Below are 19,438 nucleotides of genomic sequence, written 5' to 3' on the forward strand. Positions count from 1 at the left end.
TATCCTACTATACTACTATCTTACTATTTTATTATCTTACTCTATTACTCTGTTACTATCCTAATACGTTACTTTATTTGTGTCTTACTGTATTACTATATTATCTTACTATTTTACTATCTTACTATATTATTATGGTACTATATTATTATCTCACTGTATTACTATATTACTATCTTACCATATTACTGTATTATCTTACTATTTTACTATCTTACTACATTACTATATTATGTTACTATAATACTATGTTACTGTATTATTATCTTTATTATCATTATGTTACTGTATTACTATCTTACTATATTGCTATCTTACTATGTTACTATATTATTATGTGACTGTGTCTTTCTTGCAGATTTAAGATCAGTTCTGATCATGAAAATCCTGGTTTCCTCATTGCTCCTCTTGTTCCTATCAGGTATGGTGAGCTGTTCCTTGTAATGTAACATTAAGGCTAACTTTACACTGGTGAGCGCGATATGGGGCAGTGAATCCCGCCCCTATCCATATCGCGCCCCCCACCATTGGAATTCCTCCAAGGATGAGAGGAGTTTGCATGTCAAAACAGCCTCGCATCACTTTGGGGAAGAAGGGATCCTTCACTGTGGCGGTTAGCCGAGGCAGAGGATCACAGAGTTTCTACTATTGTTTTCAATGGGAGATCTCGCAATGCTGACGCCGGCCCCATTGACAACAGTGTGCACAGGAAAACCTCGCTCATGTGTATCACCCCATTCAAAAAAATGGGGTTCATATTTGTGTGAGAATTGTGCGTCTCACAACACACAAATCTCGTGCGAGTTCCTGACCAGTGTGAAGCCATCCTAAGGGCTTCTTGAGATTTCCATAGTTTCATTTTGAATAGTGGGATTCTTGCATGATACTACTACCTGCCAGAAAAGATAGGACTTGCACTATCTTTCCCGCACATAGTTTTTCTGCATACGAGAAAAGATAGGGCGGACATATCTTCCTGCTTTTTTTTTATTTGCACGCAATAGCGGGGAGTTTGAATAGTCCAAAAAAAGAGAAAAATTATGTGCCTTGCGTCTAACAGGAGGAACTATTGAGGAAGTGAAAGAGATGTATGTTGCTTTAAGAATAATGCTACTTTCAGTGAAATAGTTTAATGCAAAGTTATTCTGCAACGATAAAGTAACACAAACCCTTCTAAAAAAAGAAAAAAAGTGCCACCTCTGTTTGTCATTGCTGCACCATCCTGAACCTGTTGGTCAGGAAGGATATTATTTCTCCTTAAGGAGAGCAACTAGAATGTGAGTTAGGAGACTTATAAGGCCATGAATGCTCCTCTGGGAAATATGCAAATAAGGGAGATAGAACAATACCTCGGTAGCGCCACCTATTGGAAGGCAGCATTCCTGCAAGTCAATGTCAGTTTTAGACAAGCCATGTCTAAAGAGTCTGACATTGACTTGCAGGAATGCTGCCTTCCAATAGGTGGCACTGCAGAGGTATTGTTCCATCTCCCCTATTTGCCTCCTGAACCTGTGTCGCACCACCATCCACAACTAGTTACAGGAGATCCCAGTGGTAGGACCCCCTGTGATCAGACATCTAGAATCCATTGCTATGGAAAGGTAATGAAAGGCAGTCTTGGCTCAGCCTATTTAATAAGAAATTGGCTGTTTCGGTTGCCATTTCCTGCGCTGGAACTGAGGAGCATTAGTGCTGTACATGTTAAGGGACTTATATTGGTGCATAGAGACCTCATAGTGAATAGGTCGCACTTCTGTTGCACTAATTAAACTTTATTCTTATAGGAACATATAGTAAACCCCTTGAAGAGCAGGATGTAAAACCACCTCCGAAACCTGAGACGAGGTGCTATTGCACCCGGGAAAGGATTTTATGCACAATGTTCAGAAAGTTCTCTTCTGATGATGGTCCCATCACCCCTCCCTAAATCCTTGGTGCACCCTACATGGCAAGAATAAGCAAACATGCTTCAAAATTGTGCTAAAATGGATCATAGTCTAAGCTTTAAGATATTAAAGAGGGTATCTTACAATGACTATCCCTCGGCATGTAAGCTATCAGAACATATGGGCATCATAGAGATGGTCCCACATCCAGGACCCTGCTGGGTGAACCAGAACAGGTCGCAGTGGCCCTGCTCCATTGGACCTGGCCCGTCCATGCATCACCTAGTTAATCATACATCTTCTCTCCAGACATGGCTTCCCCAGAGGTAACTGCCCACAAGCCTTACTCATGCTAAGGAATCCTTTTTAATGTACAGATGGAAAAATGTTTTTTCTACTGCTAGAACCTGATGCTGCTTTGGGCTTCAACATTGGTCAAAGTCTATAGCAAAATTAAAAAATCTACCTATTATAAATCTTCATACAAAAAGTTTCAATAATTCGGCAATCACTAATAACTTTTCTCCTGTTCTCACACAGGGCCATATTGAGTAAAAGAGTGGAATCAATATATGCAAGTTATTTTAACTTGGCTGTTAGCGCTAGCCATTACATGTCAGGCATCATGGCGGAGGTGAGCAAGGAAATGCAAGAGAAATACCCAGTTTACAGTAAAAATGTACTTCCGGTTTTGGCCTCAGTTGCGGTTCATGCTTTTGAAAAGATAACAAGTGCTGCTGAGGAAATGAAGCCTTATTTTGAAAAATTTGAAGAGCATCTGAAACCCCTACAGAATGAATTGTGGGAAGGAATACGCCCTATTATAGAGAATAGAACAAGGTCTACTATAGACGCTCTCAATGCCAATATAAAGCCCTTCCTAGAGGGCGTCCGCAAAGAGGTAGAAGCTGCAAACATCAAAGAAGCTGCTGAATCGCCAGCTGAAGAGAAGAACCCTACCATCCTTTTAATGGAACATGTACTGAAGTCTTCACAGAAACTACAACACATGTATGTGTTCGACAGCGACATGCTTAACAAGATTGCATCTCAGCTACACGTTTTCGGTAACAGAGAATAAAGATACAGTCTTGTGGCAGAGTCAGTTAGAGAGCAGTTTGTCATCATTGAGAATAGCAGCAATGGTGCCATCAACCATGTCATTAGATGGAAATTTTAAATAAAAATCATTTTCAAAGTTTTTAGCCTGAATTGTACATTTATCACATTAAAATAATTCATGACTGCAGCTAAAGTTTTCTTAAGTGATCCCAGTGCCCACCTTCTGAATTATGCATCATGCAGGGCTTATTCACAGGTGCATGTATGTTCCTAAAGGACTTCACATGATCAGCACACCGACCGTTGGTCGTCCCTGGGGCTATCCACACATCTTTTTTTCACACAGACGGATGGTGTCCATATGAAAAACCAAAATCCCAGCATTCACTATGCTAGTCGGAATTGCATGAGTCAACAGATGTGTGGAATACAACACACGAATGCCTTTCTTTACAGGCGGTTTTTGCACACGCAACACTGAGTCATTTTTAACCCATTTAACCGCCTTCCAAGAGCCAAAACTTTTTTTATTTTTGCATCGACATGAATGCATGAGATTTGTATTCTTGTTGATGCAATTTATTGTAGCAGATAGTGAACTGAAAGGCGTCTAGTGTATTTAAGTGGGGTGAAACAAATAAGTGCAATTGCGCCATTTTTGAGTGGTTCATTTTCACAGCATTCATGGTGCAGTAAAAACAAAATTTATTTTGTTGGTCAATACAAATACGGCAATGACAAAATTTTTCTTATGTTTTTATGTTTTACAACTTTTAAAAAAGTTACGTTTTTATTTTTAAACAAAAATTCATTTCCATCAGGCCCCCTGCACACGGGTGGAAATTCAGCGGCGGGATTTCCCACAGAATTTCTGCCCGTGGAAGCTTCCATAGGATTGCGTTGGAAAACACAATCCTAGGCAGACGGCCTCTATTTCTGTGCGGGGCTTTGCGTACTGTCACTCCCCAGCCGCCGGCTCTGGTCTGCGCATGCGCCGGCTGCCCAGCAGCCAGAACATGAAAGATTCGGAGCCGCAGGAGCAGGTGAGTGCCGCGCTGGTCTCTGCCGTGGCTCGGGTCGGGGCCCGCTGCGAGAATTCTCGCAGCCGGATCCTACCTGAACATCTGCAGGCGGCCTCACTCTAACTTTTTTTTTTTTCATGAGCTGTATAAAGGCTCATTTTTGTAGGGCGAATTGTAGGTTTTATTAGTAACATTCTTGAGTATATACATCTTTTGATCACTTTTTTTTTGTTTTGCAACCTGGGTAACCAAAAATTGCAATTCTGGCACTTTGTACCTTTTTTTTTCAACGGTCACTATGTGGGATAAATAGTGTAATATTTTAAGAATTTGGACTTTTACAAACACGGAGATACCAAACATGAGGGGTTTTTAATAGGAAAAATGGGAAAAGTGTTTTTTTGAACTTTTAATATTTGTATTTTTCTTTCTGTGGGTTTTAAACATTTTTGTAAAATTTATCTTCCTTTTTTTTCAGTCCTCACAGGGAACTTGCAGTTGTGATCACTTGACTGTTTTTTGTAGACTGTATAAAATAAAAAACTTAACGCTCCAGTGATAATAAATAGAGAGATTCAAAGGACCTACTGTAAAGTAAATGCTTACCATATGACATTTAAAGCCAACATTCCCTTATCCATTTCATAATATATCTCTATATATAACTCTGTGTTTTCTACATAGACAGAGTGGTAAAATGTTACTTTTTCACTGCCTTTGGTTACCACTAGGAGGTGCTTAAGAGCATATTGCATACTGTTATAGTATTAAATGGTTAAAATATATTCCATAGTACTTTACAGGTCAGAGGGAACATAGGCAAAATCAGACATTACATACAGTGTTAACAGAGATAACAGTGCTTGTTCTGTACAGGTGTGGGTGCATTAAGGTGTATGGGGTTTGTGGGATACAGTCTAATGAAGGGATTCCTGTTTCCTAAGGTAAATGTAGCAGCGGGCTAAAAGAAGAGTTAGATTAGGAAATATTGTAACCCTCACTAAAAAGATGACTTTATAGGGCATGTTTAAAATATGGGTATTAAGATTTAACCTGATTGATTGGGGTGTTACTAGATGCATAACCCCTTTGCGATTGCTGGGTTTGGAGTCCAATTCTTGGCACAATCGACAAACAGTTGATTTTGTTGGGGAAATACTGTGGTCAGATACCAGCTGCTATATCTCCCTTGCACAGCACACAGAGAAGAGAGAATTCCGCTTCCAATCGCTAGCTTCTAAATAGAAAGAAACAGCAGCTGCATGGAGGACATTATACAGCAGTACTATCGCAGGTTCAGTAGGATAGTCTGAAACTTTGGAGACTGTCCCGCTGTCAAGGTAGGTCTCTCATCCCATTAATGGTCCCTGCTCCTGTAACTCCGTCCAGGTCTAACAGCAACACTGAAATCATCTTCATTCCTCACGCCGTACAGCTGCACAGATCGCTCCGTATGTAATGTACACCCTAGGTATACCCCTGTTGTAACCCCTGTAATCCACATTGTGCATGGGCTGTGAAGATGCGGATATGATCAGTGGACCTATACACATTGAGAATTCCAGAGCAGCTGGAACAGAATGGAAAGGCACCTGAGTGTGGGTGAGAGGTCTGCGAAGAACCAGAGGCCATACATGTGACGTATCGGGGTTTAAGTACTTTGAGGGGGTCACTATTGCGCACCATTACTATGAAGGGACACAAAGGGCGTGTCTTAACATAAAAGGGGCATGGCCTAATGTAAAAAAAATATTGTTCAAGAGTTTGGGAGGTAGGTAAGCAGAGAGAAAAAATACTAGAAGCTACATATGTGTGCTTCTCTCTGAAGCTTAATCATCAACTGATGAAAGGACAAAGACAAGACAACAGATAAAACACACGTGCTCTTATAGATTTGAGTGTGACCGTAGGAACCCACTAGGAAACCCTAAATCCAAAATTGGATTGCATAGGGTTAATGAGAATTCGGTGGAAGCTGCGCCTACAATAGCTTCCCGGGTTGTTGCAGTATGGTCACTATGATGTGCTTCCTGTGCTTTCCATAGTGTGCCAGTAATCATCGGTTGACGGGGATCCAAGGACACATCATCAATACAAAAGATAAAAAATTCCCAGACAACCCCTTTAAGTTAAAGTTGCTGGCCATAGAAGTCTAATAAGAAGGGAATGGAAGGGAAGGCGGAGAGAAGCTTCACAGAGAATCACAGAGGCAGAGGGAACTAATATGTATAAAAGCCCAAATCACAGAAGATCCCTTAAAACTTATAATATTTTATTTTAATATCTTAAAAAACATACACACGTTGGGCTCAATCATCAACTGATGAAAGGACAAGGACAAGACAACAGATAAAACACACGTGCTCTTAGAGATCAGAGTGTGACCGTACACGAGAAGTTTCAGAGTTCATGCAAATGTGATATGGTTGCGTGAATCTCAAATTGCAAATGACTTCCCGAGGGGTCGGTATTTTAATTGTTTCACATATATAGCTGGGGTGACTAAGGTGTGGTTGTTTTGAGATCAGGTCTCACCACCAAATACAGCTGGGGTGACTAAGGTGTGGTTGTTTTGAGATCCCGTCTCACCACCCTATTTCATCCCGGTCTATTTGTTGATTTTATTGAGCACTTTTATTTATATTTAGGTTGGTTCAGCTTGATGGAATAGTCAATTAATCAACGACTAGGTCAATTCAGGATTCAAGGTATAGGGTTCGATGCATTTCTGTCGGACCTTCGACTTTTCAAGAACCGTATGGTCAGTGAGCTAAGATAAGTTAATATGTCTGTCTATAAATCAATTCAGCAGACATATGTTAAATGGTATCAATGAGAATTTGTCTAAGAAGTTGATGTTAATGTGAACCGAAGCATTTACTAGTATCCTCTGATCTTCTATGGATAGAAGACTGAAAATCTCAGGGTTGTTGTTCGATACTAGATAATAATTGTATCTCCCTCTCTTGATAAGTATCAGTCAAATTGTTTGACCTGTCTTCCTGATAATCAGAGATTGGTCAAGCGATTTGTTGAAATCTCTGCTTTAAGGCAAAGTTAGCTTAATTGCCCCAATTGCCTTGATACTAAAGCCTATTAAGCTTACAGTGTTCAGCATAAGATAGAGGATAATACCCCTTAGTCTAGGTCTCAATTTATTTGCCTAGATGCCCAGAATTAAAGTATAGATGCTGAATAGAGAGCGTTTTCCTATTAGGCTAAGAGTTGGAGAGAGAGAGTTGTGTAGCCTCCTGCCCTGATGGTGGGTAGGTGGCCATCTGACTGCATCCAAGGCTGTCTCGCATTATATAGCCTATGACCTTTAGCAAATCCCCGCCCAGGTCATATGACAACCACCAATCGCAGGTTTATGTATAATTAACCATGTGCGTTGTGGTACAACCCCCTTGTTTATTGGCTCTCAAAACTAAATTCTTACTCCTTAGTAGCCCCTTATTAAGGTTCCAAATAAATCTACTTTATATGGTCACCTATTGTATGCACACTTTTACATTAATTGCTGTCCGATCGCGTATTTAATCCTCTGGTATGTACTGAATGAATACTTACATCATCAGGGTGCGTCCAACACCCCGATAGTGTTTTACTAACGTATCGACGTCTGATGACGTCAGAGATACGGCGTCAGATGGTCTCATGTGTCATGTGTTATGGCAGGTTTTCTCGCGAATAGTTTAGATACCGCGAGTTGGCTTACAGAAGCCAGCACATTGTTCTCTGATTAAGAATTTAACCCTCAGTCACACTATACATCTATTAGAAATTCATTTAAACATCTTACTTCGGTTTACCGAGAATACACTAGGTCCTGGTGGGAGATACAGGGGTTAACCAAATATCTCGAACACCAGATTGTCCCAAGAGGTTTACGATCACCTATATTACCCCCTATGAGATGCCATAACCCGGAGTTTTTAAAAAAAATGGGAAAAGGAGATGACTGATGGATCTTTGAAGTTGATCAGACTCCTTCTGGAAGAGGAGAAATTAACGTTTGAAAAAAACACACGCCTCCTAACGGAAGCTATTGAAAAAACTAAATTTTCTCCTCTGACACCAAATTTCAGCAGAAAGAAAAACTCCTACAGCAAAATATTGAGAATTACACTGCATTTATTAAGGAAAGGAAACACTTCCAATTCGCGAGGGATTTGAGTGACTTTAAAGAAGGGAGAGCCCACAGGGAAAAGTTTAAGTCAGACACTGACATTAGCTCATCTGATTGCGAACAGAGTGACTTTGATACTGCCAGGAGGAATCACGTAGGTCCTGGTAATAGGAGAGGACCAGGGAGGCCACGACAAAGAGGAAGAGGTAGAAAATCTCCTGAAAAGGGTTTTTTAGGCCAACCTTTTGGTCAATACCTCCTCAGAGACCGGAAAGAACAGAGTTAATAGAGTTTAATCCATCTGAAACCACACAGACTAACTCTCTACTCTGTCAGGTCCCCTCAGTCCCTCAATCAGCAGGGGAAATTGAACAGATAGACATCCAGACTGCTGATCTAGAACCAGCACATAGTCATCCTGAGAGTGACAAAATGCAAATTGTAAACTTGTCACAACGCCACCTCACTCTTGAGGAAACGCGCGTCTTGGAGAGGGGGTTGTCCTTTGTCCCTACGACCCGCTATAATGGGTTCGTGTGGACAAAGGACATCTCCTCGCAACACAGAATAAGAAAAAGGCCAGGGAACTAGGCCTAGAAGTCAGTGATCTCCCTAGCTTTGAACTCCTAGAGAGTCTTGAATCAGAGAGTCAAGCAAAACCCGATATAGGCCCACTCACAGACCTAAGACCAACGAGCAACTTGAATCCCCCTCCAGTACAAGCACCACTGATTGATGTTTTTGAGAAAATGGTTTTGGCTGACTTGGCAAAACATCCTCCTAAAGTCTCAAAACATTCCATCAGGCCTGCCTCCCAACTACGCGCTTTAAATTATGAATCGGACAGACTATATAAGAATGTGCAAAAATTTGTTGGGAGACAAAAATACCTACCAGATCCTGAGGCATGACCCATCAATATCATACCAAAAATCTCTGGAAAAAATCCTAAGTCAAGGTCTACAAACAAAAGTCATAAGTGACAAGGAGTATAAATTCATGTCGTCTCGCCACCCTCGAATTGCCACATTCTACTCCCTACCTAAGATCCACAAGGGATTAAATCTGGTTAAAGGCCGTCCAATTGTATCAGGTATCGAGTCCGTGACACAGAAGGCAAGCGTATATCTTGACAAAGTCCTAAGAGACTTTGTAACATCTCTTCCGTCATATGTACGAGACACCATGGATGTCCTCAGACATCTAGATGGATTGCAAGTAGAGCCCCACGTACGGCTAGCAAGCCTCGACGTAGAGGCTTTATATAGCTCAATCCCCCATGAAGAGGGCATCCAGGCAGTGGAATTCTACCTTCATCAACGTGCGATACAATTCGAGGAACACAATATCTTTACGGCGAAATTATTGAGATTTATACTGACACACAATTTCTTCCTGTTCAATGGCCAGTACTTCCACCAGCTCAGGGTTACAGTGATGGGGACCCCTTGTGCCCCCACCTATGCAAACCTGTACCTGGGCTGGTGGGAGGAAAAACTGGTATTTTCTGAGGCCAACCATCTATGGACAGAGAAGATTTTGTTGTGGCTCAGGTATATAGACGACATCCTGATCTTATGGACAGATGATGACAACTCCTTTAATAGATTTGTAGACCACCTGTACATCAACAACCTGGGCCTTAGGCTGACGTCTGATATACAAACAGAGGAAATATCATTTTTGGATATTAAAATCAGAAAAACAATCGATGGGAGTCTAAATACCACCCTATTTAGGAAAAAGACCGCTACCAACAACTTGTTATCCTGGAAAAGCTTTCATCCAGTACCTCTTCGACGCGGCATACCAAAAGGCCAATTTCTTAGGATTAGGAGGAACTGTTCCAATACAGGAGATTTTATATCTGAAAGTCAGACATTGGGAAACAGATTCCTCCAGAGAGACTACCCCAAGGATCTGATAGATGAGGCTTTCCATCACGCCCAAGGCATGAACAGGACAGAATTACTTGTCCCTCAGAAAAAAGATACCTCGCAGACCATCCGAATCATAGGTACCTACGATACCGGTGCAAGGTCAATTAGGAACGTACTGCAACGATATTGGGGTATCCTGAAGGACGATGAGGACATCCGAGACTTTATCACAAATACGCCGTCCATAACATTCCGTCGAGGGAGAAACCTGAGAGATAGGTTAGTTCATAGCCATCTATCTCCCCGCCAACCAGAAACGATGTGGCTTGGCAGAAGGGAAATTAAAGGGAGTTACCCCTGCGGAGATTGTTCAGTATGCAAATCCATTCTAAGAAGTTCCTCATTCACAAGTGCAGTCACCAATATGACATTCGAGATCCGGGATTACATTAACTGCAAAAGCAATAATGTGATATATATGGCTACCTGTACCTGCCCAAAAAATTACATCAGAAAGACAACGCAGCAGTTACGGAGAAGGATCCAGGGACATCTGGGGAACATTAATAGAAAGGAAGCAACCCCGCTGTCAAACCATATACGACTAGTCCATGGCGGTGACGTTTCACAACTTAAAGGGGTTGTCCCGCGAAAGCAAGTGGGATTATACACTTCTGTATGGCCATATTAATGCACTTTGTAATGTACATTGTGCATTAATTATGAGCCATACAGAAGTTATTCACTTACCTGTTCCGTTGCTAGCGTCCCCGTCTCCATGGTGCCGTCTAATTTCAGCGTCTAATCACCCGATTAGACGCGCTTGCGCAGTCCGGTCTTCTCCCTTCCGAATGGGGCTGCTCGTGCCAGGGAGCTGCTCCTTGTAGCTCCGCCCCGTCACGTGTGCCGATTCCAGCCAATCAGGAGGCTGGAATCGGCAATGGAGCGCACAGAGCCCACGGTGCACCATGGGAGAAGACCCGCGGTGCATCGTGGGTGAAGATCCTGGCGGCCATCTTACTAAGGTAAGTAAGAAGTCGCGGGAGCGCGGGGATTCGGGTAAGTACTGGACATTTTTTTTTTTTACCCCTGCATCGGGTTTGTCTCGCACCGAACGGGGGGGCTATTGAAAAAATAGCGCGGGACAACCCCTTTAAGTTTCAAGGCCTGGAACGAGTCAGAACTCACGAGAGATGAGGGGATGTAGAAAAGAGGCTCTTGCAAAAGGCAACAGAGTGGATTTTTAGGCTCAAATTCGTCCATCCGCAAGGCCTCAATGAAATCCTCTCGTTCAATAGCTGCATTAAATGATATGTTTCCTCAGCTACTCCAAACAACTGAGGTCTCTCTTAATCCCTAGTGTATTCATCACGTATGACAACGGGACACTGTTATCTATGTTATACAATAACCACCATTTGGGCTGATTTGTCGTAATCCCTACCCAACTTTTCAATCTTCCGCCCCCCCTCCCCCTTGGCCCTCCTTTTCTCCCCCCCTAATTCTTCACCTTACTAAAGATACTGGGTAGAACATTGCTAATTTAATTACGCAGTTATGAAGGGATTTCCATATAGCAACACTTACCTTTTTGGTCAATCTACAATTTGAAAAATACATTCACACTTCCTTTCGATCTTGAGTCGGGAGTGCCCCTATGGGACTCCATCACGGAGGAGGTGTGAGTGAAAGCTGCCCCTGATTGGTCCCTGCGTTGAGCCAATCAGAGGCAGCACACACCCATTCATGAATGGGTGTGAGTGAGAGCTGCCTCTGATTGGTGAGGCTGTGACCAATCAGAGGAAGCTCATTAAACAGGCGGGGATTTTAAATCCCCGGCTGCTGAATACCACAGAGAGCAGTTCAGGAGAATTGCCGGCCAGACGCGGCTGAACTCCGGCTGCAGCGGAAAGGTGAGTATACATTTTTGTTTTATTTTTACACATTTCTGGATGATTTTCAGGTAAGGGTTTATATTTTTAAGCCCTTCCCGAAAATTCATCCCACGCTCGCCGGCAGCCCATTGCTTTCAAAGGAGCCGGCTGTATAGCCGGCTCCATTGAATTCAATGGGATAACATCGTTCTTCTCTGCCACAGCTGTTACAGCTATGGCAGAGGAGAACGATCTTTATGCTGACATAAACTTTTATTTTTCTTTTTACACATTTTAGGATGATTTTCAGGTAAGGGCTTATATTTTTAAGCCCTTCCTCAAAATTCATCCCGCGCTCGCCGGCAGCCCATTGCTTTCAATGGAGCCGGCTGTATTGCCGGCTCCATTGAATTCAATGGGCTAACATCGTTCTTCTGCTGTTACAGCTGTGGCAGAGGAGAGCGATCTTTATGCTGACAGTGCGGGGGGGGCACTCTTGCCGCTTTTGTGGCTTAATAGTGGGACCTGGGAACTTGAGATGCAGCCCAACATGTAGCCCCTCGCCTGCCCTATCTGTTTCTGTGTCGTTCCCATCACTTTCGTGAATTTCCCAGATTTTCACAAATTAAAACCTTAGCGAGCATCGGCGATATCCAAAAATGCTCGAGTCGCCCATTGACTTTAATGGGGTTCGTTACTCGAAACGAACCCTCGAGCATCGCGGGAAGTTCAACTCGAGTAACGAGCACTCGAGCATTTTGGTGCTCGCTCATCTCTAATCATTATATATTGATATTGAAATAGATATACAGGATGCCCCGTGAACTGCAACTTAATTGCTGCCCTTTGTAAAATACTTTATAACCGCGGTCCAAATCGAGCGATATTATCTACCCTTGACGAGTAGACTCCTCTTCTATGATACGTAGTACCATTGTTAACAAGCTGGCACCTCCTCCCCGTGACGACATCGGTCCCGGGATTCCATACGATCTCCTATCCCCTCCCTCTGTGACGCACGTTCATTGCGGTCACATGACTTTGATACAATGGGGGAGTCCTGTTTGACATCGTGCGTCCGACGTCATCACGTACCGCCATCTCCCTCTGTGCCGCGCACGGAGCGCGGTCATGTGACTCAGTCACATAACACATGAGACCATCTGACACCGTATGTCTGACGTCATCAGACAATGATAAGTTAGTAAAACACTATCGGGGTGTTGGACGCACCCTGATGATGTAAGTATTCATTCAGTACATACCGGAGGATTAAATACGCGATCGGACAGCAATTAATGTAAAAGTGTGCCCACAATAGGTGACCATATAAAGTAGATACTTATTTGGAGCCTTAATAAGGGGCTACTAAGGAGTAAGAATTTAGTTTTGAGAGCCAATAAACAAGGGGGTTGTACCACCAACGCACATGGTTAATTATACATAAACCTGCGATTGGTGGTTGTCATATGACCTGGGCGGGGATTTGCTAAAGGTCATAGGCTATATAATGCGAGACAGCCTTGGATGCAGTCAGATGGCCACCTACCCACCATCAGGGCAGGAGGCTACACAACTCTCTCTCTCCAACTCTTAGCCTAATAGGAAAACGCTCTCTATTCAGCATCTATACTTTAAAGGGGTTGTCCCGCGAAAGCAAGTGGGGTTATACACTTCTGTATGGCCATATTAATGCACTTTGTAATGTACATTGTGCATTAATTATGAGCCATACAGAAGTTTTTCACTTACCTGTTCCGTTGCTAGCGTCCCCGTCTCCATGGTGCCGTCTAATTTCAGCATCTAATCGCCCGATTAGACGCGCTTGCGCAGTCCGGTCTTCTCCCTTCCGAATGGGGCCGCTCGTGCCGGAGAGCTGCTCCTCGTAGCTCCGCCCCGTCACGTGTGCCGATTCCAGCCGAACAGGAGGCTGGAATCGGCAATGGAACGCACAGAGCCCACGGTGCACCATGGGAGAAGACCTGCGGTCCACCGTGGGTGAAGATCCCGGCGGCCATCTTCGCAAGGTAAGTAAGAAGTCACCGGAGCGCGGGGATTCGGGTAAGTACTATCCGTTTTTTTTTATAAACCCCTGCATCGGGTTTGTCTCGCGCCGAACGGGGGGCTATTGAAAAAAAAACCTGTTTCGGCGCGGGAAAACCCCTTTAATTCTGAGCATCTAGGCAAATAAATTGAGACCTAGACTAAGGGGTATTATCCTCTATCTTATGCTGAACACTGTAAGCTTTAGGTTTTTGTATCAAGGCAATTAGGGCAATTAAGCTAACTTTGCCTTAAGGGTGCATTCACACGAACGTATATCGGCTCGGGTTTCACGCCGAGCCGATATACGTTGTCCTGATGTGCAGGGGGGGGAGGATGGATGAGCCAGGAGCAGGAACTGAGCTCCCGCCCCCTCTCTGCCTCCTCTCCGCCCCTCTGCACTAGTTGCAATGGGGAGAGGTGGGACGGGGGCGGGGCTAATTACCGGACTTTAGCCCCGCCCCCATCCCGCCTCCTCTCATTGCAAATAGTGCAGAGGGGCAGAGAGGAGGCAGAGAGGGGGCGGGAGCCTCAGTTCCTGCTTCTGGCTCTTCCATCCTCCCCCCCCTGCACCCGAGGACAACGTATATCGGCTCGGCGTGAAAACCGAGCCGATATACATTCGTGTGAATGCACCCTCAAGCAGAGATTTCAACAAATCGCTTGACCAATCTCTGATTATCAGGAAGACGGGTCAAACAATTTGACTGATACTTATCAAGAGAGGGAGATACAATTATTATCTAGTATCGAACAACAACCCTGAGATTTTCAGTCTTCTATCCATAGAAGATCAGGGGATACTAGTAAATGCTTCGGTTCACATTAACATCAACTTCTTAGACAAATTCTCATTGATACCATTTAACATATGTCTGCTGGATTGATTTATAGACAGACATATTAACTTATCTTAGCTCACTGACCATACGGTTCTTGAAAAGTCGAAGGTCCGACAGAAATGCATCGAACCCTATACCTTGAATCCTGAATTGACCTAGTCGTTGATTAATTGACTATTCCATCAAGCTGAACCAACCTAAATATAAATAAAAGTGCTCAATAAAATCAACAAATAGACCGGGATGAAATAGGGTGGTGAGACAGGATCTCAAAACAACCACACCTTAGTCACCCCAGCTGTATTTGGTGGTGAGACGTGATCTCAAAACAACCACACCTTAGTCACCCCAGCTGTATATGTGAAACAATTAAAATACCGACCCCTCGGGAAGTCATTTGCAATTTGAGATTCACGCAACCATATCCCATTTGCATGAACTCTGAAACTTCTCGTGTACGGTCACACTCTGATCTCTAAGAGCACGTGTGTTTTATCTGTTGTCTTGTCCTTGTCCTTTCATCAGTTGATGATTGAGCCCAACGTGTGTATGTTTTTTAAGATAGTAAAATAAAATATTATAAGTTTTAAGGGATCTTCTGTGATTTGGGCTTTTATACATATTAGTTCCCTCTGCCTCTGTGATTCTCTGTGAAGCTTCTCTCCACCTCCCCTTCCATTCCCTTCTTATTAGACTTCTTTGGCCAGCAACTTTAACTTAAAGGGGTTGTCTGGGAATTTTTTATCTTTTGTATTGATGATGTGTCCTTGGATCCCCGTCAACCGATGATTACTGGCACACTATGGAAAGCACAGGAAGCACATCATGCTGACCATACTGCAACAACCCGGGAAGCTATTGTAGGCGCAGCTTCCACCGAATTCTCATTAACCCTATGCAATCCAATTTTGGATTTAGGGTTTCCTAGTGGGTTTTCTCTTCCCGCCATTATACAATGGCACCATTCGTTGGCTAGAGCCAGTACTGCAGTATGGGAAATGCTGGAGAGGCCCCTGACAACAGAGCGGCCAGTAATATACAGTAAGAATACCCTGCCGGACGTCTTCCGACATCAGAGCTGTACAGCCTTCAATCAGAATGTCTTTAGACGTCAGACAGTGGATTGGAAAGGATTAAATCAATTAAATCTGCGCCTGCAGTTACAACTGCCGGGCAGTACATAGGCGTCGGAGCAGCAGCTTCAGTTCCATACCCCACTGTTTTGTAGCGCAGACAGCGAGTTCCTGAGCATCGGAACACAGCTTATCAACTATTGATGGCCTATCCTGAGGACTGGTTCACTTTAACTATAATCGTAATATATGCCTGATATATTAAGGGGATTTAGCTAATTACATTTTTGTATATGCCTGATGTATGAAGTGGTTTAATTAGGACCAGACTGGCATTATAGAACAGTCCCGGCACAAAATCCTCACCCTGCCACATATCCCCATCCTCCTTCCTCCGTATTGTGCTATGGTGGATTTTACATTTACTCAGTCATTTTCCTCACAACTCCCTTAGAGGGGTTGTCCAGGATTAGAAAAATATGTCCGCTTTCTTCCAAACACAGCAGCACCCTTGTCCATGGGTTGTGTCTCTTATTGCAGCTCAGCTTCCATTCACTAAAATCCCCAAGTCCTTTTCCATGTCAGTGTTTCTCATTTAGTGTATAATGATGGCATGTATTTCATCTGCCCATGTGCAGAACCTTACATTTATCAGTGTTAAACCTCATTTGCCACTTTTCTGCCCGCAACCTATCTAGATCCATTTGCAACCCGCCTTGTGTTCTCTCTTGTGTTAATTACTTTACTTAGTTTTGTATCATCTGCAAATATCAATATTTACAGTGCAAACCTTTAACAAGGCAGTTAATAAATCTGTATATAACAGTACAAGTATAATATTATAACAGTATAAGCTATACTGTAACTGACTGGGCTCCTAACTCAGGTCCCCCTCGCCACAATAGCAGGCCCCAAAACTCCATTGCACTCTGAATACACTTAAAGGGGTTGTCCCGCGAAAGCAAGTGAGGTTATACACTTCTGTATGGCCATATTAATGCACTTTGTAATATACATCGTGCATTAATTATGAGCCATACAGAAGTTATTCACTTACCTGTTCCGTTGCTGGCGTCCTCGTCTCCATGGTGCCGTCTAATTTCAGCGTCTAATCGCCCGATTAGATGCGCTTGCGCAGTCCGGTCTTCTCCCTGGTGAATGGGGCCGCTCGTGCCGGAGAGCTGGTCCTCGTAGCTCCCCCCACGTCACGTGTGCCGATTCCAGCCAATCAGGAGGCTGGAATCGGTAATGGACCGCACAGAGCCCACGGTGCACCATGGGAGAAGACCCGCGGTGCATCGTGGGTGAAGATCCCGGTGGCCGTCTTGCTAAGGTAAGGAAGAAGTCGCCGCAGCGCGGGGATTCGGGTAAGTACTAAACGTTTTTTTTTTTAACACATGCATTGGGTTTGTCTCGCGCCGAACGGGAGGCCTATTGAAAAAAAAACAACCTGTTTCGGCGCGGGGCAACCCCTTTAAATGCCTACTCATGCCACCATCTGACAGCTTATACAGCATGTATAGAACGCCCAACATTTCCCCTGTCTCCTGGATCTCAAAATATTGTATGAGCTCCATAGAGCCTGGAGACAAGGGGAGGAGTCGGACACATTGTACATCATGTGCAACCTGTTAGATTAATGCATGAGTAGGTGTTTAAGTGTATTCAGTGTGCGACAGACTCGGAACTAAGTGGGATATGGCAGTGGGTAAATTGGGAGTATGTGGAGAGAGCGAGGTGCTGGTGGTTCGCTCATGGAGATACAATGTGTAGATTGTAAGCTCGTGGAGAAGCAATAGGGCACCATTACTGTATGGGGCACAAAGGAAGCACTATTACTGTATGGGGCACTACTACTATGGGGGGCACTGAGAGGACCGTTAGAGTTAGCGGCAGGATGGGGTGTCCGGAGACAAGTCATGGTTGGAGGAAGCCCTCATGGCAGTCTGCACAAAGAGGAAGAAGAAAGGTAACGTGGACAACTAGAGATGAGCAAACGTACTCGTCCGAGCTTGATACTCGTTCGAGTATTAGCGTGTTCGAGATGCTCGTTACTCGTGACGAGTACCACGCGATGTTCAAGTTACTTTCACTTTCATCTCTGAGACGTTAGCGCGCTTTTCTGGCCAATAGAAAGACAGGGAAGGCATTACAACTTCCCCCTGCTACGTTCAAGCCCTATACCACCCCCCTGCAGTGAGTGGCTGGCGAGATCAGGTGTCACCCGAGTATATAAATCGGCCTCTCCCGCGGCTCGCCACAGATGCATTCTGACATAGAGGAGGGAACGTGCTGTTGGTGCCGGAGCTGCTATAGGGAGAGTGTTAGGAGTATTTTAGGCTTCAAGAACCCCAACGGTCCTTCTTAGGGCCACATCTAACTGTGTGCAGTAGTGTGGAGGCTGCTTTTTGCAGTGTTGCACATAGTTTTTTTTGTATATCGGCCGTGCAGAGCATTGCGCCCTGCAGTAATTATACATACTCCAGGGCCAGTAGTGGTGGTGAGGCAGGGACAGAAGACATATATTTATTGAATATAGGCAGTGGGCCTTTCCAAAAACTTTTGGAAAAAAAAATCTATTAGGGCTGCCTGTGACTGTCCTCAGTGTACTGGGTCTGTGCTGAGTGTAGTTGTCCTCCTAATTCATACGCAGCCAGCTAAGTGTTACAGCAGGCTTGCGCAAAATTATTTCCTGGCTCTGCTGTGCGTTCGGTAAGCGAAGTGAGCCTCCAACGACAGGCCAATAAGCGCCACATTTAATTACAACGTTCTGTCTCTGCACTACTGGTAATACACCATGCTGAGGGGTAGGGGTAGGCCTATAGGACGTTGATGCGGGCGAGGACGCGGAGGCCCAAGTCAGGGTGTGGGCACAGGCCAAGCCAGTGCGGTGGCCAGGGGTAGAGGCAGGGCCAGACCGAATAATCCACCGTTTCCCAAAGCGCCCCCTCGCACCATGCCACCCTGCAGAGGTCAAGGTGCTCTACGGCAGTTTTTCACAGAGATGCCTGACGACCGACGAACAGTGGTGTGCAACCTTTTGTCGCGCCAAAATCAGCTGGGGAGCCACCACCACCAGCACGCGCAGGCATATGATGGCCAAGCACCCCACAAGGTGGGACGAAGGCCGTTCACCGCCTCCGGTTTGCACCACTGCCTCTCCCCCTGTGCCCCAACCTGCCACTGAGATCCAACCCCCCTCTGAGGACGCAGGCACTACCGTCTCCTGGCCTGCACCCACACCCTCACCTCCGCTGTCCTCGGCCCCATCCAGCAATGTCTCTCAGCGCAGCGTCCAGACGTCGCTAGCGCCACTGTTTGAGCGCAAGCACAAGTACGCCGCCACGCACCCGCACGCTCAAGCGTTAAACGTGCACATTGCCAAATTGATCAGCCTGGAGATGCTGCCGTATAGGCTTGTGGAAATGGAGGCTTTCAAAAGCATGATGGCGGCGACGGCCCCGCGCTACTCGGTTCCCAGTTGCCCCTACTTTTCCCGATGTGCCGTCCCAGCCCTGCACGACCACGTCTCCCGCAACATTGTACGCGCCCTCACCAACGCGGTTACTGCAAAGGTCCACTTAACAACAGACACGTGGACAAGCACAGGTGGGCAGGGCCACTATA

The sequence above is a fragment of the Eleutherodactylus coqui genome, chromosome 6 (genome assembly GCF_035609145.1).
Source record: "Eleutherodactylus coqui strain aEleCoq1 chromosome 6, aEleCoq1.hap1, whole genome shotgun sequence".
NCBI lineage: Eukaryota > Metazoa > Chordata > Amphibia > Anura > Eleutherodactylidae > Eleutherodactylus > Eleutherodactylus coqui.